Source organism: Amblyraja radiata, chromosome 45 (genome assembly GCF_010909765.2).
Source record: "Amblyraja radiata isolate CabotCenter1 chromosome 45, sAmbRad1.1.pri, whole genome shotgun sequence".
NCBI classification, from domain to species: Eukaryota; Metazoa; Chordata; class Chondrichthyes; order Rajiformes; family Rajidae; genus Amblyraja; species Amblyraja radiata.
The window spans coordinates 5428287-5436125 of record NC_046000.1 but is presented as its reverse complement, the minus strand read 5'-3'; positions in this window follow the sequence as shown (position 1 = coordinate 5436125).

Below are 7839 nucleotides of genomic sequence, written 5' to 3'. Positions count from 1 at the left end.
CACCTGCATGCCTACTTTCAATGACTGGTGTACCATGACACCCAGGTCTCGCTGCATCTCCCCTTTCCCTAATCGGCCACCATTTAGATAATAGTCTGCTTTCCTGTTTTTGCCACCAAAGTGGATAACCTCACATTTATCCACATTATACTGCATCTGCCAAACATTTGCCCACTCACCCAGCCTATCCAAGTCACCTTGCAGTCTCCTAGCATCCTCCTCACAGCTAACACTGCCCCCCAGCTTAGTGTCATCCGCAAACTTGGAGATGTTGCCTTCAATTCCCTCATCCAGATCATTAATATAAATTGTAAATAGCTGGGGTCCCAGCACTGAGCCTTGCGGTACCCCACTAGTCACTGCCTGCCATTGTGAAAATGACCCGTTTACTCCTACTCTTTGCTTCCTGTTTGCCAGTCAGTTCTCTATCCACATCAATACTGAACCCCCAATACCGTGTGCTTTAAGTTTGTATACTAATCTCTTATGTGGGACTTTGTCGAAAGCCTTCTGAAAGTCCAGATACAACACATCCACTGGTTCTCCCCTATCCACTCTACTAGTTACATCCTCGAAAAATTCTATAAGATTCGTCAGACATGATTTACCTTTCGTAAATCCATGCTGACTTTGTCCAATGCACCACTTTCCAAATGTGCTGCTATCCCATCTTTAATAACTGACTCTAGCAGTTTCCCCACTACCGATGTTAGACTACCTGGTCTGTAATTCCCCGTTTTCTCTCTCCCTCCCTTCTTAAAAAGTGGGGTTACGTTTGCTACCCTCCAATCCTCAGGAACTACTCCAGAATCTAAAGAGTTTTGAAAAATTATCACTAATGCATCCATTATTTCTGGAACTACTTCCTTAAGTACTCTGGGATGCAGCCTATCTGGCCCTGGTGATTTATCGGCCTTTAATCCATTCAATTTACCCAACACCACTTCCCGACTAACCTGGATTTCACTCAGTTCCTCTATCTCCTTTGACCCGCGGTCCCCTGCTATTTCCGGCAGATTATTTATGTCTTCCTTAGTGAAGACGGAACCAAAGTAGTTATTCAATTGGTCCGCCATATCCTTGTTCCCCTCTCTGCAATCTATAGAGCAGAGAGAAAGAACTGTTGTCTGAACATCTCGCTTGTGCAATAGAAGGGTAAAACATTCATGTTATTGTGCTGTAATGTCGCTAGTGTAGTAGGAGAAAGGTTAGGCATTCATTTTCTAACTTCTAAATCTACAGCAGAATCCATTTTGTAACTTCTAAATCTTTAAATTATTTGAGAAGGACTACTTTGCTCCTATACTCAACTCCTCTTGTATGAAGGCCAACATGCCACTGGCTTTCTTCACTGCCTGCAGTACCTGCATGCTAACATTCAGTGACTGATGATCAAGGACCCCCAGATGTCCCCTTGTACTTCCCCTTTTCCCAACTTGACACCATTCAGATAATAATCTGCCTTCCAGTTTCTGCTACCAAAGTGGGTAACCTCACATGTATCCACATTAAATTGCATCTGCCATGCATCTGCCCACTCACCCAATCTGTCCAACTCATCCTGCCTCCTCATAGCATCCTCCTCACAATTCACCCTGCCACCCAGCTTTGTGTTATCTGCAAATTTGCTAATGTTAGTTTTAATCCTTTCATCTAAACCATTAAATGTATTATTGTAAATAGCTGTGTCCCAGCACCGAGCTTTGCGGTACCCCACTAGTCACTGCCTGCCATTCTGAAAGGGACCCGGTAATCCCTACTCTTTGCTTATGTCTGCAAACCAATTTTCTATTCATCTCCACACCCTACCACCAATACCATGTACTCTAATTTTGCCCACTAATCTCAGGTTATGTGGGACCTTATCATGCTTTCTGAGAGTCCAGGTACCCCACATCCACTAGCTCTTCCATGTCCATTTTCCTAGTAATATCCTCAAAGAATTCCAGAAGATTAGTCAAGCATGATTTCCCCCTTCGTAAATCCATGCTGACTCGGACCGATCCTGCTACTGCTATCCAAATGTGCCACTATTTCATCTTTTATAATTGACGCCAGCATCATCCCCACCACCGATGTCAGGCTAACTGGTCTATAATTGGAAAATGATCACCAATGCATCCACAATTTCTAGAGCTACTTCCTTAAATACTCTGGGATGCAGACCATCAGGCCCAGGGGATTTATCGGCCTTCAGTCGCATCAGTCTACCCAACACCATTTCCTGAATTTCCTTCAGTTCCTCCGTCACCCTAGATCCTCTGGTCACAAATACGTCAGGGAGATTGTTTGTGTCTTCCTTAGTGAAGACAGATCCAAAGTACCTGTTCAACTCGTCTGCCATTTCCTTGTTGCCCATTAAAAAAAAAATCACCTTTTTCAGTCTTCAAGGGTCCAACTTTGGTCTTAACTAATTTTTTCCTCTTCACATACCTAAATAACCTGACGCATCCAATATTCCCTTCTCCCTCTCAAATTGTAGATTAAAACTTATCATGTTATGGTCACTACCTCCTGATAATAATAATAATAATAATAATAATAATAATAATAATAATAATAATAATAATAATAATAATAATAATAATGGATGAGATTTATATAGCGCCTTTCTAATACTCAAGGCGCTTTACATCGCATTATTCATTCACTCCTCAGTCACACTCGGTGGTGGTAAGCTACTTCTGTAGCCACAGCTGCCCTGGGGCAGACTGACGGAAGCGTGGCTGCCAATCTGCGCCTACGGCCCCTCCGACCACCACCAATCACTCACACACATTCACACACAGGCAAAGGTGGGTGAAGTGTCTTGCCCAAGGACACAACGACAGTATGCACTCCAAGCGGGATTCGAACCGGCTACCTTCCGGTTGCCAGCCGAACACTTAGCCCATTGTGCCATCTGTCGTCCCAATAATAATAATAATACATTTTATTTTTGGGCGCCTTTCAAGAGTCTCAAGGACACCTTACAAAAATTTAGCAAGTAGAGGAAAAACATGTAAGCGGAATGAAATAAATAGTAGAGACATGACTAGTACACAAATTAAAACAGAATTCAATTCAAAACACAATATGAGGCAATTCAAGCACAGATGAAAAGGGAGGGGGACGTGGGGCTAAGGATAGGCAGAGGTGAAGAGATGGGTCTTGAGGCGGGAGTGGAAGATGGTGAGGGACACAGAATTGCGGATCAGTTGGGGGAGGGAGTTCCAGAGCCTGGGAGCTGCCCTGGAGAAGGCTCTGTCCCCAAAACTGCGGAGGTTGGACTTGTGGATGGAGAGGAGACCGGCTGATGTGGATCTGAGGGACCGTGAGGGTTGGTAGGGGGAGAGGAGGTCAGTGAGATATGGGGGGGGGCAGATGGTGGAGGGCTTTGTAGGTGAGGACCAGGATTTTGTAGGTGATCCGGTGGGAGATGGGAAGCCAGTGAAGTTGTTTGAGGACTGGAGTGATGTGATGCCAGGATTTGGTGTGGGAAATGTGATGGTAAAGGTGTTGGCTCCTTTACCTTGAGTTATCATTGAGGTAAAACATGGGTCCGGCCGTAGCTGTCCCAGGATGGAAGTGTGGGCCCTGGTCCTGATCTTCGGCCCGAGGATGCAGGACCATGAGGTTTATTCCACGTCCTGGGACCAGGGATCGTGGGATAGGAAGGGGAAGTATTGACTTGACTGAACTGAAACGGTCGATGCAGAGAAACTGCTCCCTGCAGCAGGTAAGTCTAAGAATGGTCGACAGGCACTCCCACTGAGAAATAAAAGTAGAACATTTTGTAAACACTAGGCTGGTCGATCAGCATCTCTTGGAGAAAAGCAGAGTTTCGGTTCCAGGTCTCAGCTCTGTTTCTATCACCGCAGTCACTGACTGGGCTGCTGAGAACTCCCAGCAGGTGTTCTGTTCATCTCAGACTTCCAGCATCTACAGATTTTATTTTCTTGCCATCTAAAAAATGGAAGCTGAGGTTAAGGACTGAAGTGAACTGGGGTTGGTCTGTACTGCTAAAGTTTAGAAGAATGAGAGGTGATCTCACGGCTACTCTTGTGGTTTGTAGACTGACCCGGAGGGATGAACGAGATGACGATTGCATCGAACGTGCCATTCCCATGTGGATCTGGGACCTGACTAGTGGAATCTTGTGGACATGAGCGCTCCTCCACCATAGACATCGGGGTCTTCTCTTCTTGACTGCCGGTGAGTGAACAGTTCGTGTGTGTGTTGGTACCTTACTCCACCAGTCCCTGCCTCATGTTTAACAATGCCATCCTCGTGTTCAAATCCCTTCTTTGCCCTCACCCTTTCTGTAACCTCCTCCACTCTTCTGGCCCTCTGAAATCTATGCTCTCCTCCACCTGTGTCAATGTCATGTCCCTTCCCTTTTCAGATTGGAGGACTCTGACCAGTGGGAATTATTACTTGGTCTTTTCTTGTGTGTAAATAACTTAATAACCATAGATGCTTAGCCACATTAGGGTGGCTATCACTAACTGCACTAATTGTAGTTGTAGTTGCTTTTCTTTTTTACTTTCCACACTTTACTAACCCTATTAGCTATCACCTTTTTTATCTTATATCACATTATATTTTGTATTTGGAATGGAATTGCATATTTCATTTAAGGAGATACGTTCGGATGGAAAACAGACGTGACCTAAAATTCATCTACCTGAAGTTCAAGTATAAGGTAGGGTTGAGTGTGCTGAATCATCTGCTCTACCACTTAATCACAAGATGCAAGACATGAATATAAAAATTGGGGGTGAGGGAATTAAATTCTGTAGTTGGAATGTTAAGGGAATTAATGAACCTATCAAGAGAGGCAAAGTGTTAGCACATTTAAAATCATTGAAAACAGATATAATATTTCTCCAGGAGACACATCTTAAAAAGGAAGCACAACATAGACTGAAAGCAAAATGGATTGCTAAAGCGTACCATTCTTCATTCTCACATAAATCAAGAGGTGTTGCAATATTAATTCGTAAAGGTATACCCTTTAAACATATATCAACGATAGAAGACATTGAAGGCAGATATATTATAATAATAGGGGAGTTATACTTAAAAAAGGTGACTCTCCTCAATGTGTATGGATCAATTTTGATAGCCCTCTGTTTTTTAAGAGAATTCTTAACAATATCCCGGAAGGTACACAACAAAACTTAATAATTGGTGGAGATTTAAATTGTACATTGGATGCTTGTTTGGACAAATCATCAACTCAAAGAAAACTAAAATCTCGATCAAGTGAATTTTTAAATTCATACATTAATACCACTAATATTAAGGACGTTTGGAGAATTGAAAATCCATCGGGCCGAGAATATTCATTTTACTCACCAGTACATAAAACTTACTCAAGGATAGACTATTTTTTGGTAGATTCAAAACTTATCCCATTCACCTATAACTCACAATATCACAACATCATAATCTCAGACCATGCCCCATTAACATTTATGATCAAAGTAAACGGAATGGCAGAGACACAGTCACAATGGAGATTTAATCCCCAAATCTTAAAAGATAAGTCATGTAATGAATATCTAGTAAAACAGATTAAAATGTTTTTTGAGGCTAACGATAGCCCTGAAATCTCTGCCTCGCTTCTTTGGGAAACATTTAAAGCATTTGTACGAGGAGCATTAATTTCTTCCCAATCATTTTTTAATAAAGAGAATAGGGCCAAACAAAAGAAACTGGAAATGGAAATAAAGCAATTAGACACAGAAAATGCAGCAGCACCATCCACGATAAAACACAATAAAATTGCAGTGTTGAAATATAAATTAAACAAGATTTATTCAGACCAAGTTATAAAACTTTATCAACATACAAAACAATTAAATTTTGAATTTGGTGACAAACCACAAAAACTATTAGCGCGTCAACTTCGCAAATTGGATGGGGAAAAAACAATATACAAAATTAGAACAGACAAGGGAGAAACATTAACACTGCCTAAAGATATTAATGATAGATTTCTACAATACTACCAAAAATTGTATTCATCTAAAATAACAGAACAATCAACGGGAATGGAAACATTTTTACAGAATTGTAAGTTTGCGGGTCTAGATCAGAAAGAGAGAGAATTGCTAGAGGCTGAAATTACGATAAAAGACATTGAAGAATCAATAAAGTCCTTAAAAAACGGAAAGTCGGCAGGACCCGATGGTCTAAATTCGGAATTTTATAAAAAAATTTATGACTTGCTTTCCCCACGCCTACAGACAGTGTACAAATATGCTTATACTCAACAGAAACTCCCAGAAACTCTAAATGAATCAACAATCATACTTATACCAAAACGGACAAGGATCTTGAAGACCCAGGTTCATACAGAGCTATAGCCCTCTTAAATACTGATCAGAAAATATTAACTAAGATTCTATCTAATAGATTGAGCTTAGTGATCAGTAAATTAATACATCCTGACCAAACAGGGTTTATCCCCAAACGGTATTCATTTTTTAATCTGAGAAGATTATTTAATATTATATACTCCAATAGAATCCCCAACGCAGAGCTAGCAATTATCTCGTTAGATGCTGAAAAAGCATTTGACCAGGTAGAATGGCCATATTTATTTTCGGTGATGGAAATATTTCAACTAGGAGAGAAGTACTGTACATGGGTTAAATTGTTATATTCTAACCCAACAGCTAGAATATTAACAAACAAAATGTTATCAACTAAATTTAATCTCTCTAGAGGCTGTAGACAAGGATGCTCACTATCCCCACTATTATTTGCTCTTGCAATCGAACCCCTAGCAGAAAGCGTTAGAAACCATCCAGGAATATTTGGATACAATACTAGAGACACAAGGAATAAAATCTCCTTATATGCAGATGATATACTAATATATATTACAAAATTAGAAACTAGTATTCCAAACCTATTAAATCTAATAACTCAATTTGGTCAGTTTTCGGGATATAGAATCAATTGGAATAAAAGCGAAATCATGCCAATAACAAAATTCAATTTACATACAATACAACAATCCCCTTTTAAAATAGTTAAAGATAAATTTAAATACTTAGGAATCTGGGTAACTAAGACATATACCTCTTTATTTAAACTAAATTTCCCACCCTTACTGAATAAACTACATAAGAATATTCAATACTGGAAAACACTCCCCATTTCAATGCTTGGGAGAATTAATGCTATAAAATGATTTTTTTTACCGCAACTACTGTACCTACTTCAATTAATTCCGATATATATCCCAAAAACTTTTTTCAAAAAAGTCGACTCCATTGTTACAAGTTTTGTCTGGATTATAAGAATCATAGAATAAGTAAAAACATTTATGTAAATCAAAGATAAATGGAGGTCTGGCTTTGCCAAATTTCTTATTTTATTTTTGGGCAGTCCATATTAAAAACATGAATTTTTGGCTGGAAGAAATGGACCAACAACCAGATTGGCTAATGATGGAAAAGGAAGACTGTCTACCTTTCGAAATTGGACCGATCATATTTGCCCCCACAAACAGCACAAAAAAACCTATAAAGAAAACCCCATAATACATAGTGGAATACGAATTTGGAAACAAATAAAAAAAGATTTAAAATTGAATAATATACCACTCTGCCTTCCCATTGTAAATAATCCTTTGTTCAAATCATCCTTTATGGACAAAGGTTTCACACAATGGAAAAATCATGGAATCAAAATATAGGACATCTTTATGGGAAAGGTACTTTTCTTTCATTTCAAGAGTTACAACTGAATTATGGACTGCACTCAAATAATTTTTTCAGATATCTACAAATTAGAGATTATGTTAAATCTAATACACAAGTTTACAGGAATAGGGAATCAGAA